The sequence below is a fragment of the Helicoverpa armigera genome, chromosome 27 (assembly GCF_030705265.1).
Source record: "Helicoverpa armigera isolate CAAS_96S chromosome 27, ASM3070526v1, whole genome shotgun sequence".
Taxonomy (NCBI): domain Eukaryota; kingdom Metazoa; phylum Arthropoda; class Insecta; order Lepidoptera; family Noctuidae; genus Helicoverpa; species Helicoverpa armigera.
Window position 1 is genome coordinate 1,562,843 of NC_087146.1, and position 15,199 is coordinate 1,578,041.

General features: G+C 35.7%; 1 protein-coding gene and 1 long non-coding RNA gene across 2 annotated transcripts in view; one reads left to right on the forward strand and one right to left on the reverse strand.

Moving 5' to 3' along the window:
* Positions 1-7,878, reverse strand: part of LOC110379922 (uncharacterized) — a 55,108-nt gene extending 47,230 nt beyond the window's left edge. Inside the window, exon 1 of the mRNA XM_064042196.1 lies at positions 7,639-7,878. The gene's annotated coding sequence lies outside the window, so the exon portion shown is untranslated. The remainder of the gene's footprint in view (positions 1-7,638) is intronic.
* Positions 1-15,199, forward strand: part of LOC135118962 (uncharacterized) — a 115,599-nt gene that overhangs the window by 87,580 nt on the left and 12,820 nt on the right. The gene's annotated exons all lie outside the window — the stretch shown is intronic.

Here is a 15,199-nt window from a genome sequence, read left to right on the forward strand (position 1 = left end):
CCCGTAGTCGGTAAAAAATATAGACAAATCCTATTGTCTTAAACTCACGCTAAAGCTACTATACAACTATACAGCACTATACATACGTATGTCCGTCTGTACAGTTTATCTGGTACCGTAAAACGTACTTCAAACGCATCGCTGGTCACCACCAGAGCGTGGCGGGTTCGATTCCCGGGCAGTGATTGATAATTAGAATAACTATTACCTTTGTGAACGAGGTAGTTAGTAAGATGTATGTGTGGTGGAGTTGTGAAATGAGCGGTCAGTGAGTTCCGGGTCGGGGGAAGTTTGCTATTGTTTTTTTAGGGTTCCGTATCCAAAGGGTAAAACGGGACCCTATTGCTTTAGCTCCTCTGTCCGTCCGTCCGTCCGTCTGTCACCAGGCTGTATCTCATGAACTGTGATAGTTAGAGAGTTGAAATTTTCACAGATGATGTATTTCTGTTGCCGCTATAACAACAAATACTGAAAACTAGAATAAAATAAATATTTTGGGGGACTCCCATACAACAAACGTGATTTTATTACTCATTTTTGATCTGGTACGGAACCGGAGTCCGACTTGCACTCGGCCAGCTTTTTGGTCAAAATAAGGATTACTTATTGTTTTGTATCTTACAAGCCCCTTTGTGAAGTGTTGAAAACAATGGTTTATGAATATGTTTAAATCAAATAATTCTTGCTAATTCACAGGGTTCCTTTAACCTGACTCTAGTTTCAAGGGGCCATTGTGCAAACTGGTCAGATAGAAAGACGTGGAGGACTGTGGTTTAGGCACTTTCCTCTTATTAGTATGGGTTTGCGGGTTCAATTCCAAGTCCTTGGGACTCGATATTCCTTGCTACATGATCCCATGTTGCTTTTTTAACACAAAGTGGATAGATATAGAGGAATGGGACGACCTAAGAAACGATAGATGGATTGTGTGAAAGACGATATGGCTAGAACTTGTGAGATGACGGCAGATAGAAGAGTATGGAAGAAGAAAACATGCTGCGCCGACCCCAAATAAATATTGAGATAAGGCTAGAAGAATGATGAGGTTTTTTTTTCTTTTATGAATGCTTGCCAAAGTAAATTCCATAGACCATAACTGAATCCGCTATATTAATGAAAAAAGACATCGAATTTTATGAGCATAGCCGCGGGGCATAGCTTGTTAATCAGCCATGTTGTCATAAAATTGCAATTAATAATATTTTTTTGAAAGACATGGCCTGTTTTTTGCTGTACTGAGCATAAAATTATAATGAATCATATTAATTTTTAATGCGAATTCTGTTCTTTTGTTTATGTACACACGACCAATTAATTCAATTTATTGATCTAATTTTCATATAAAATGAATATATTTGACCTTCAAAAAGTGCTGATTTTCAGGCTACTTTAATTGATTGATTTTTTGAATTTGATTTGATTGGATTCACGATTACCTACAAAATAATTTTAGCCACCCAACGAGCCAATACCAAGGATACCAGAGGGAATAGTTAGTACATTACCTAAAGATATTTTATAGCTACTTAAGTACTGCAAAAATATTGAGGAGTCATCTTCATATACACAAAAGTTATTATTTTACAAATAGATAACTACAGTTTCCGCTTCTGTAGACAAATAAAAAATCTACGAATCTTAGGCGCTTATATATCAAAGGTCATTTTTTACGTCACATACAGTTTCGCTGTAAATTATGTCTGTTCTTGTCCAATTTTGTAGAATTGGACTTCACGATACTTGATACTTCTATATAATATGTATAATACTTGTTTGCGGTAGGGGTTTTACCCGCATCCTGTAGGCAGTATTTGCACCCCCGGAAAAAAAGTTGCCTACAGTATTTCTAGACATGACCGTGTTTTGGAGGGCACGATAAACTGCAGGTCCCGGTTGTCGTTGAACATCATTGGTCCATGTAAAACACTTGAAGCCGACCTCAACAAACTTCGGAAAAAGCTAGCCAGATAATGAGTATTTCTTGATAAATGAGCTACATGAAAAAACTGTATCAATATATACACCTTTTTACAAAGGCTAGCTTATAGCTTCTTTAGTTTATCCCACTAGGGAATATTAAGAATATACTACCCTCGACTAGGTCAAGGATTTCCACTCTATCTAGAAACGGCTGCATAATATTTTATACTAGCCGTTTTCCCTCGGTTCCACCCGTGTCTCGTGGGAACTACTGCCCGTACCGGGATAAAATATAGCCTATGTTACACGGGAAGAGTGTAGCTTTCCAACTGTGAAAGATTTTTTTATATCATTACAATAGTTTTTAAGTTTATTCATTACAAACAAGTCTTATCTAATAAATATCTGAAGTATATCTTGGACACCAATGGCTGATAAAAAGGTGAAGGAAAACATCTTGAGGAAACCTGGACTATATAGTCTGAAATGACCAACCCGCATTGAGCAAGCGTGGTGATTAATGCTCAATCCTTCTCCGCGTGAGAGGAGGCCTGTGCCCAGCAGTGGGACGAAAAAAAGGCTGTAACTTTATATCTAATATTATTAGTATATCGATGTAGATATTATATGGATATAGATCAGTTTAGTTGACCCAATATTTCCTAGGTTACATCTCACAACTGGGTCAAGGATATACAATATAAGCTAACTAGATACGGCTGAATAATATCTTACATGAAACGATGTCTCGACCTCGAATAACTATACATAAGGAAATAGCTATTTACATACTTGTGTACTTAGTGTAATGTGTATTTTATGATCACTGTGGTCATGCATATAGGTATATTGATATTAATAATGTTATTTTTCTTAGTAAAGGAATAGGGGCTTGTGGCTAGGTAAAGTGGCACAGGATGATCGGTCTTAAGGATCAAAAATACGTTTTGCGAAGTCATTTTTTAACTGACTTGAAAAAGAAGGTTCTCAGTATTAGCTGTATGAATGTTAAATGCGCGATTATCTGACATTGTGCTGAACCGATTTTGATGCAGTTTTCTGCATACCAATTTTTATATGGTTTACAAAGTTAAACCTCCTTCAAGAATGATAATTCCATGTACATTTATCCTTCAAAACTGAAGAGTTTGTTGGTTTGAATGCGCTTGTCTCAAAATCTACTGGTCTGATTCGAAGAGTTATTCTAGTGTTACACTGCTTTATCCATATGAATATTTTTTTATGAAGACGGGTGAAGTAATTTCTACGTTACGCGCGTGAAACCGATGTAAGAACTAGTAATATAATAAGTTAATAGTTAAAATCTCTCATGGTTATCTTTATAGTCTAGTGTTAAACGTGAGGACTTGTTATTGGCTATCCGATCACCATTCAAAATTACAATGTGTTTTATCTTGCTGTAAGTCTTCCATGCTGTATAAATAAATAAATAAATAAATAAATAAATAATTGCAGTGACTAAGCATCACATAAACTTTATTGCAGCAATCCTAGGTTTAATGATTCACACTCGAGCATTTAGTTTTATGATAACTTTAGCTGTATTTAATAATTTTATGAGTGTTAAGACCTTTCACACGGAACACTACTACAGTATACTGTAATGTCCGTTAAGAAAATATTGTTAGAGAAAGAAAAGAACTATGGTTTAAAAAAATAGTGCCAACATTTAGTACAAATTATTTATATATTTTCATCAGTTTACTTAAAAAATTTTGCCATGCTTCTTGTACGAAAAATAAATTCCATAGTGAATTTTTGCATTTAATAAGCTGAGTCATGAGAACTGTGGAGTTGGCGAGGATTTAAAACATTTATTAAATATGTTTAAAATTTTAAATGAGTGCGGTAGTAAAATATGCTATGTGTGGAGCAAAATTGGCTCAGTGAATATACTCAAAATACTCCTGTCTCGTACCAAATGAAATACGTCTTCATTCGACGCTGGCTCTTCTCTTTGCTATTCTATTAAGTTGCTAGGATTTCTGACATTTCCTTTTGTTTCCTTCAATATAATGAATCTGGTAAGACAAATAGCAAGGACTCTACTTTAAGACACACGTATGTAGGAAAAAAATTGAACTGACGTAATTTTACATCTTTTGCCGCTGCGATTTCCCGTGGTTCGTCTGAGAGACCCTTAGTATTAAAACTAAAAAGGATTATAACTTAACATCGATTTGCTAATGGTTGATTATTGCAGTGTTAACTGTCATATTGACCTCACACGTTCGTCCACCAAGTGGGTTTATTTGGTTATAGCCATGTGAATTGGTTAAACTGCATTAAATATGGTTAAACTTATTCACACGACTGAAACTTTATTATAAATGCGAAAGTAGCTCGGTCTGTCTGTTGCGCTTTCACGTCAAAACTGAAACGACTTAAACCAATTTTGGTACATAAATACTCTAGACCTTTTCAAAGGACATACGCAATATTTTATCCCGGTTAATGGGATAGTAAGCTGCTGGGAGAGGCTGGTCTTATATATAGAGAAGTTTCTCGTGCAGTTAAGGTCTTTGAAGACTGACTTCCCTCGGTCGTGACGGATTGTCAGACTATCGTAGTAGCAGAATGAGGGAATAAAGAGTGCACCTGTTTCTGCGGACATATGATACTTCTGGTCTCTGCAATGTTCATTAAGCAAGTCACTTTAATTTGGTTTGAAATCTATCACTGGCTAAGCCTTCAATCACAAAATACATAGGTACAGAAGTCAATCTCATGTATGTACTTCACTTTTCATGCCTAAACTCGGCGGTCGCGCTAGGGTCGTCAACTTTTTATGCGCATAAAACTAACGTGGTAGTGGTACTCGTATCTAATTATTTGATTTATTGTTGAGAATAAAACAGGAAAAATGAAATATAAACCAATAATAATAAAATATTTAATGTGGCATACATGAGGTTAATAAACACTTTCAACGGAAATTCGTTTGAACGAGATACCGAACTTTTTCAGAAACCGCAATTTATAATTTTGTTATTCATACATATACTTATAGGTACTTACTTATTACTCTTTACTTGCGAAAAAAATATTTTTGTATGTAAATGGGTTGGTCCCTGATCTAAGCTTGCTTCTACCTACAGAAACCTTGATTTGCGAGTTTTATTTCGTCTACCTTACAACATACTCTCGCCATGAATTATCAACTCCTACTACTTAGAGTAATAATCTTTGAGGGTAGGTTGGGCGGTTCGCCTGGGCCGACACTAGCAAAACTTATTACGGCATTGGGCCAGAGGCCGCCAGGGCGCTTACCTACCCACCTAACTGTACCTACCTACTGCGTTTATTAAAAGAACCATCGAAATATGAGAAAATAAGTAGGTCCATACTATAGGTAATACGGCAGGCTAAAAAACGACAGTTCACTGTTTATTGTTGTATTAAAACAACCGTCCACTGAACAATTACATATAATACGACTTTTTTTGTTACTCCATTATTACTTTTTCTTTTGTTATTAAAATTAAAAATATTACAGTCAAATTACAGTTAGGTAGGTATCAGAACGCGTGCACATTTATCTACCTTGTGTGTGACGCGCGTATCTCAAGAAAACGGCAGCCCCGCTCGCACTGTTTTGAGTTGTTTTGAGACAGCGCGTCTGTGAACACGCACACATAGACACCTATGTCTGCGTGACTCGAACGCGCTTTATATGTAGATTGACTTCTGTACCTATGTATTTTGTGCTTCAATCATTCTCAGAAATATCAAAGATGCAAAATTAATTTGAAATGAACTTCAGATGAGATCATTGTCCAATGATTAGTCACCGCCATTTTCTCATAACAGGTTTTGCTTTAATTATTTATTTGCAGATGCATAATTAGGCATCTTATATTCTTGTGTGTGAATGTCATGACTTGTTTTCTACCTTTCGACCTTGTTTACTTGATTTTCATTTTATGTCTATTGTCCAGCTAGTTCAGCCGCACTTTTAGGTTTCTTCATCTTATAGGTATCTTTCTTCGTGCATAAAATTTTATCTTTTCAAATGTCACTTTTTGGGTGATATATGTTATGTATTGTTGAAGTTAGTAATGTTATAGTCACGTAACTAAAGTCCAGTATTAATTACCTACGGTTTGATTGCACCATCTAACCAATCTTTATCCAGCTGTCAAGTCGTCGACTTGATCAATAGGCTGTAATTTGACGACTGATCATTGTTTATCCTTTGTCACTCGTATCGTTTAAGGCCTATGGGCGCAAACCACCCTAAAAATCCACTTCATGATCTCTGTCATATAATTGTAACGATCTCTTAATTATTTGGGAAGTCGGCATATCATCAAAGGACTCCTTTATCTGAGGTCTTTAGTTCATTCCAGAGTTCTTAGCGAACCAGGGCCGCGGTAACGCATTCGAACAATCCCGCAGCCTTGGTACAAGTGGCTATCTGGAGTCTTATGCTTACCCAACCCAGCAGAGAGCAAAACCTCAAGGCGCTCAAAAACTGGTCAGTCTTTTGTCACTAATCTCTGATTACTCATAAAAGAGGTGTAATGAACTGGTTTGCTTAATATTCTCGACTCCATATACGATTGACATGTGGGTGGCTAACTGCAATATGTCTGACTCATTTGCCTTGGGATCTTATGACAAACAAAGGTAGATAGGTACTTGTTGAGGTAACGTCAAGGTTTTTCTAGCCATTGAGAGAGAATTGCTGGGGAGTTTGTTACAACACTGGGTTGAGAAAACACCTGGGTCGTTGAGACAGCCTCTCGAGTAAGAGAGTGTGGGTTGGTTTCTTGGTCAGGTAATGTAACTTTTCTAAGTTAAGCTTGTGTACCTTCTAAGTATGTCATAGACACATATGGTTGAGTAAGGGTGAAGGAGTAGGTATCTTACTATACTGCAACGTTAAATCTGAAATCGATAATGCACCGAAAGTAAGAGTGATGCTCATTCCTTCCCTGTATGAGAATAGGCGGTAGCCCTGGTCTGGGACAGTAAAAAGGGTGATTATAACTGCTCTACCTGGCCTGCTGCCTGGTTTTCACAATTAAAATACTCTACGATTATGTTCATCGCTCAGAATTTACCTGCCCTTTCATATACTGTACATAAACTCCTGGAAATGTTCAACCATCAGGTAAATTGACCCACAAACCCAGCTTAACCTGGCAGATCCAAAGAAGTTGTATAGTTGTAGTATATTCGACCTCTTGGCAACCAAGATTTAAAAAAAAAATCTACCAAATATTCTTATAAGAAAAGCTCTATTTTTTCATTTAATCCCCGTTATTAGTATCACACTACCACTGTCCTTTTCACTCTCACTTTATCTATCATCTCTCTCTTTCACTCCTATGTTAACAATTGCACAAAGTTCCTGGAACGAATCTTTGACAGTTCCTTTCCTAAAAAAACTTATAACCAAAGCAGACAGGATATATTAGTAAATTCGACAAAACTCAATTAAAATTCAAACTTAATTACTCCATTGAGAACTTTCTCTAAATCTCTTCAAAAACTTACAAAACTTTGTCTAAGTAAAATCTTAAGAAAACACATTTAAGTTCGTTCTAAGTTTACGTCATTCCAAGTTCGAGTGTTAAGCAACTCCATCTAACTTAAGCACTAAAGTTAGCCTTAAAATACTTCGGCACACGTAATAAACAGGTAAAACTACCACAGACACGAAAAACAGAGAAAAAAGGTTATAATACTCACAAAATCGGACACATTCACATCACTGCACTACACAAAAAAGTTTGGTACATAAATAACCTCAAAATTTTGACAGCTGTTTAAACAGATTCGAATTGGGAATACGGGTTCTATAGTTCTAAATTCAAATGCATGTTAGAGTGTGTTTTTGTTATGGTTTTGCGAGCGTGTGTTTGAACGCCGGGAGCTGACGTGTGGCCCGCGCGGCGGTTGGCTAGCGACTGGCAGTTTCGCTTTGAATGGTTGATGGCGTTAAGATGCGTTTACGCAGGTGTTTGTGCAGAATGGGTTGAGAATAAGGTTTTAAGGCTTGTTTGGTGCGGTTTGTTTTGTTAGGGCTTTTAATTATAGGTTCTGTTGTTCTTTGAGTAGGTAATACACATACCTTTATATAAAAAATGGTTATAGAATATGGTGACATAATTTTCCGATAATAGGATTAAAAATTAAAAAGCAAATTTGGAAAAAAATAAAGAAAAAAAAGTGTGAGACTGACCATTCGTGGCATTCAGTTAAATAAGGAAAATCCGATGATACCTATAATCTTTTGTTTAAATCATTATTTTGCCTAGAGATTTCCATCATCATCACCGTCATTGAAAAGACTTCAACGAGTTAATTTTTTAAAGTATTTTTTTAAGTTACTTAACTGAATCTTTTCGTCTACAGCTAACCTATATGTTTGTAACTAATGCAAAATTTTAAAAATGTTTACTTTAATAATTATTTATTTTATTAATTACCACTATATATTAACTCCATTCTTCATTAACGTACGATAAGAAAACTCGACTAAAGATTTTCGTATTATTTCGAACAAAATAATAAAACCCATGAATGATTACCAAAACAAATCAATAAACCGAACATTATGTAATCACCTTTATTTAACACAATTGCGAAGTGAGCCTTCCAAGTCTGAGCTTTTTCACATTTCCAAAACAGCCTTACTTCACTTCACCTGCAAGCTAATTTCCACCTTATTTTCTCAGCGTGAAAACCCATTTTCCCTTGCACCAATTTCGTGACCACAAGGCAGGGGATTATAGACTGTAGTGTCAAGATTTTAAGGTTGTGTTTTGTCTGGCCATGTGTAAGCGAAAAGTTCTGATAGCCACCACACTATTACAAGACTCCTTTGGTTTACCGACTTTACAAAGAGTGGTAATGAGTGTTTCTTTTCTATTTTTATTATGGTCTTGTTGAAGGCTGTTCGTTGTATGCAGATGTGGGAATTTATCTTTGTTTAGTGTAGATCAGAAATCTATAACTTTTTCTTTCCCAGCAAAAACACATAGGAAGTGGTGAAGGGTGGGCGTTTTGGGGGCTGTCTTGCGTTCTGAGGATTGAAGAGTACTGAATTATCAGCCTAATTTGAATTAAAGTTTTTGAGTTCGTTTTGATTACTGATGGAGTAGGGTGATGGGTTTTAAAACGATTATCTATAAGAATCTTATGTAGGAATCATGTGCGGAGATCATTATATGCCTAGCAATATCACAAACTATGTTGGGGTCGGTTTCCAGTCTTAACCAGATGCAACTGAGTACCAGTGTTACAAAGATCGACTGCATATCTAACCTCCTCAACCCACTTATCCGGAAAACATCATTAGAATTAAAGTTAGAATATAACCGTGACTAATTTTGCGTGCCTTTCAAAACAGGGAGAAACTGTCACCCATCCAAGGATCGACCGCTTCAAGCGTTGCTTAACCTTACCATCGACCCGTGTCGCTATTACATAGCCAATATCTCCTCTGTGATTTTATCTTCCATTAGTATATTTTTCGATCACTTTACAGTTTAAATATATTCAAGATGACTTCGTTTCTGTAATCCCCAAAAACCAGTTGGGTGCGATGACCTCCAAACTTGTTGCAGGCATAATTAAGTTGGGTTCAGGGAGTCGTTAGCTTTGTAGGAGGTCCTGTGTACTATTCTCGGGTCGTGTAAAGTGTTATTTGGTGTTTTTTTTGTCACGATTTTTTATTGGTATACAGCTGCGCTGTAAAACTTTAAAGGGGATTTGAATAGGAGATAAAAAGAAACATACATTATTTTTGGGAAGTCGGTTGTTGGAAAATGATTTGTCTATCCAATGAGAGGTCCTATATTTGATCCTTAAGGTTTATGTTTATAATTAAGGATTTACCCATGTTTAGGGAATGTATTGGCTGGTGTATACAGTATTAGTCATCATTCAAAAAGAAAATCATCACTCAGAAACCCTCCAAGGGTCCAAACAGACGTTTCATAGTAAACATTTAAAAACGGACTAATATCAGAAAAATGCATCAATATTTCTATTATTACAACAGGACAAGTAACAGGAAAAAAACAAAATTAAAAACACGATAGCGCAAAGGAAATATAAACATTACTTCATCTTTGAAAGACAAACTTAATATAACACGTGGCCAAAATAGGAACTAACTCGAAATGTACTCCATTTGACAGCTGTTGTATGACAGTGGCGCCCTCATTCAATAACTTTGTAAATTGACCATAGTTTTTGCTCTTCACTTGCAATACCGGTTGCTATCAATATTGTGATGTTTAAAGGTACGTTTTGATTCCAGCAGTCGACTGCAACTGCCGACCGCATACATACCGCTATTGCATTAAATTGGCCGCTACTGCTCTACTGGGGCTTGACTTAGCTAATTTTACATACGACTGACATCCAACTAAGATTCAATTACACCGCTATTTTTTCTTTTCAATAAACGTTTTTATCCTTTTCTATGATTCAATGATATATATTGTCTGCAAATGATTTACGATTGCAATACGATTGTAGAGCAGACTACCCTATAGACTTACCTTACGGCAGATCAATGGAAAACCAAGCAATGTCGTTGGAATACGATTGCTTTTAAATTAGTAGCAGTGTGCTCGCTAAGGTTAAAACTGCTATTGAGATTATATTGTTATCCAATTGTCACATTATTAACATAGCAGAATTAAGCCCCAGGTATGTATGTATTTACATGAAACCGTTTTGGTTCGAAGCGGCAGCAGCTCGTGCAGTTGTCCTCATTCATTGTTTTCACGCAGTCTCGGCATGCGCGGCCGACAGCTAGATTTCAAAACGTACCTTTAAGCTTTATTTTTATTTTGTCTGTGTTTTTAATCATGTTGTAGTCTCAATCGATGAGCTTGTCTTAATGGATGCATGAGCAATTTTGTGTGAGGTGTAAAATGACTGTCGTGGTTAGTTCTTCATTTCATTGCTATTCTTACATTCTCATAAAAGCTGTTTCAGAGTTTTTATATCCTCTTAGTATCTAACTTATAGCCTTTTTTACTATGTACTTAATATATCTCTCTATGGCTTTAAGGTTGGCTGTAAGAGAACCCAATTCTGGGTTAAGCTCGCCGTTGTACATAAACTGTCTGTTTTCTTTTTATGTATTTATTGTTAAGTGTGCAATAAAGAATAAATATTTAAAAAATGCATCAAAAACTCCTCCTTTTTAAAATTAATGTAAATATTTCAATTAATAAGCACTCTTACTACTTACATAATACTTATGTACTTTTCAGAGTTTTTCAATAAAATTACAAGCTTAATTAAAATCCAAGTCCAAGAGTAAGTTTTATTAAACTCGTTCAAGATGAGATTTCATTAGCTTCTGGACCACTCCGCGCACCTGGATAATAAGAAGTATATAAAACGCTAGGTATCTGACAATCAAGTTTGTTTTTAGAAGTATTTGTTGATTCATTAGATAAAGCTTAATCGTAGATTTACGGTTTTTATGTTTTGGTTAGACAGACAGACGGACAGTCAAGTATATGTCTGATTACAGAACTCTAAAGACGAAAGAAGATGAAATAGGATTACATAAAATTAGGACTTTTCCCAACAAGTCAAATTAAAACCAACTCAAGCAATATTCATTTAAACATTTTCTAGCACAAAACAAAAATGTTCTAGTTCGTTAAAACAACAAGTTTTACTGAACTACTTATAAGATTCTCGGAAAACAGCCACATTTGCATTTGAATTTGAAATGCTACTCGCCTCGGGGGTTTCAACCCCAGACAATTTCATTATGCATTTTACATAAAACTTATGTTTTAACTAGTGACGGCCATGGTTTTATGTGGACAAAAATTAGGTGGCTGAAAAATTATGAAAATCTTATAATGTATTCGGAAAACCGTATGAAAATCCGTCTGGTAATTTTTGAGTCGATTACAAACTGAATGTTGCTTGCTATTTCGCCTATTTTGAGGGCCTTGTATTTCGAGGAACTAAAGTAGGTCATCAGTCAACTTCTATCACTTAGGTATTAATTGAGGTTTGATATATTTTCTATAGGTACAAAACCTGTCAAAACAACATGATAAAGACTGCATTGATTCTTCAGATAGAATGATTATCTGGCTATGAAAAATCGTCCCTAAATGAAATATTGACACAGAAATATTTTTTCAAATATAGCGAATAGTTTATTGTGTTTTAGTAACAGCAGCAGCAGGTAGCAGCTTTTTAGTATTAGTGTTTGATAAAAACAAGATACTTGAAGCGCCTACTGTAAATTGTATAGCAAAAATTGTTCCCGACGTAGTTCGCCTTGCTTATGCATAAGTTGTAGGCACTTTAATTAAAATTTTCGTTTCTTAGAATAATTTGATCTGTTTAGTCTGTCCTGGGTGGGTTGTGAATACTGAAGGATCTTATTTACTTAAGATTTTTTCGTACTTGAGCCGACACTTGACTTTTATCAAGGTCAACATAATTAATCAAAGTCAATTATTATTCAAATAAATTAAATCTTTGAGTACAAATTTAACTACAAAATGCGTATTTAAATAAAACCACTTTTACGGATTTTATCGCGGTTATATTAATAGATATTATTTAATCCCGAAGTTTCGGATCCTTTACAGCATCCATGCTCATGGTCCAAGTAGTTTTATTTAAATGTCTAATCGTAAGTGACAGAAATCAATACACAATGCTTAGGTAATTAATTCTATTCATGTCAGGATATGCATATTAAAATTTATTCCCTGATATCACCATTGCCTCGATTGTTGAGAAGGAAAATTGGTTTTCAAAATCACCCAAAGCGCTGAAATCATCTGATGATTTTCCAGCTCCAAAAACTATGTCGGTATACCTACAATTAGATTTGCATTTCACACGGCATCATATTCCCATCTTCATAGACCATCTACAATAATGAAATCTTTGCATAATATATTATCTCTCAGCAGTAACAATATCTACCTAACAAGGAAACAGAGGAGGCAGTTAACTGAATTTAGTTACATGAAACTACAAGCGGAAAGCAATGTAATTTTCATTAAAACCCGTGCGCATATTTCATAGCAAATACCAACTTCGCGTACATTGTATACAATTAATTTGATATCCCCCCTATCCCCCTCTATCCCACCCTATCCCCATCCCCCTGTTGTCTCCTAGTATCCCTGGGATAGCAGGCTGCATTGATTGCACTGGCGCATTGCAGATGCGCTGTAACGGGTAGTGAGGGGAAGTGAAGTAGGTGTGGTTATCGATGTCGATATTTTTTTTATTTATATGTGAAATATTTTTTACGCATTTTATAACGTGTGCTTAATGTTTTTGACGTTTTCTATATGTCTACCTTTATGTGGTGGATGAATAGCAGTGCACTGGATGCACCGCTTTTTAGGTAAAATAGGTAAAAATATATCCTAGTTAAAAATGAGTTTGAGTTTATTTCTAGCAAAGACATTCGGTGTCACAACTTAAAAACTTTTTCTGGGCTTGTCTTTCAAGTACTTTAAAAACCCATTCTAACTTTCAGTACTCTACCAACTTTATCTTTACTTTCAAAAATCTTTGGTCCCAAAACAGTCATTCAAACATAAATGTGGTTTTGGGAAGCCAGTGACTCGTATGTTAAAGTTTTAATGGGCGTTTATAAAGACATGCAATATTTTTTCCGTTCCATATAATTGGTGGCTACTCTATTGCTATCAGTTTAACGTAAATTAAGCTTTTGTACAGTTTTGTGAAATCTACAAGGGCGAAACGCTCTGTAAAAGTATTTTAAGAAACGTATAATGTCACACTTTTTCATTAGCATTGTATCTAAAATGAATTTATGAGTCCCATTTGACTAGATTATAAAATCTCGGAAGCTTCTGCTTAGACCCAAAAAAGAATATCGTTACGTAACTGAAATAACATCGATACTTTTTCAGTCACATCACTACATGTCCTGCTTACGTCATCACAGTTCCTGACCCCGTGGCATCTAACGGTGAATCTAACTACACAACTAACTACTACAAACTAGACTTTATTGCTTATAGCACAAAGTTCAAATTCCCTTGACAATCGTTTACAAGAACAGCCATTAATGTAAATTGGACTTTAGACAGTAATAAATACAGTGCGTTTCTGTATGCACTTCGTATACCTAATGGATGAACATGTAAATTAGACTTTAGGGCGTAATAAATAGAGTCCGTTTTCGTATGTATTTAATATATCTAAGTGGGTTGGGGAGATAACTTAGTGCTGCAAACTAGCTCGGTTTTCCAGGAATAGAAAATAGTTTTCTTTATTAAAATATCAGACGGTGTTTTTATAAGGCTTCCTTGATATTTTATCTTCCTTTCAGAATATTAAATGTAGCTCGTTAAAGATTGCATTTTTATAACGCCTGTAGTTTTTCTAATAGCAATGATGTTGTAGAAGTGAAAAGAAGCCTGTGATGTGGGCGCAACTCGCCAAGCTGTATCATCATCATCCGCCCAGCCTTATTCCAACTATGCTGAAGTCGGCTTCAAGGCCACCCAGATGCAGCTGAGTACCAGTGTGCCACATGGCGTGACTGTCTATCTGACCTCCACAACCCAGCTGCCCGGACAACTCGATACCACTTGGTAAGACTGGTTGTCAGATTTGCTGCTTTTTGACTACATGTAACGACTGCCAAAGATGTTCAAATGGTAGCCGGCACCAACAATTTAGGGTACCTTCCGAATTATGGAAGAACTCATCATGACAAGATGGTCTCATCCACGGACTGACCTCGCCAAGCGTTGCTTACGGCCACGGGCTCATCATAGTAGGCTGCAAATGTATGAAAAAAATGCGAATAGAAATGCCTTATGATAGATCGATAAAATGGCTGTGACTAAGCCAATGAGCTCTTTCATTGAAAAGTTAAATAAGTTTTTGCGTCTGCTTGAACGCATTTACCTCATTATTAACTGGTCCGATGTGAAAAAATATTTCAGTGTTAGATAGCTTATTTATCAAGAAAGGCTTTCAGCTACTTATTATCTGGGTAAGTGTAGTTCAAACGCGGGTGAAACCTCTGTCGGAAGCTAGTCTAGTAAAAGTGGGTTTAATCTAATTAAATTAAAAGAAAATGACATTAATGTACATTCAAAATACCATAAAATGCATACCTATGTATTTAAACAAGATGTGTAATATTTTAACAGCATACTAACTGTAACTATTCAAATTACTACATAGATTGTCTGAATCTTACGGTTCGTCTATTTTCAAAACAAATTCATTATGCTATCTGTACTGAAAATTA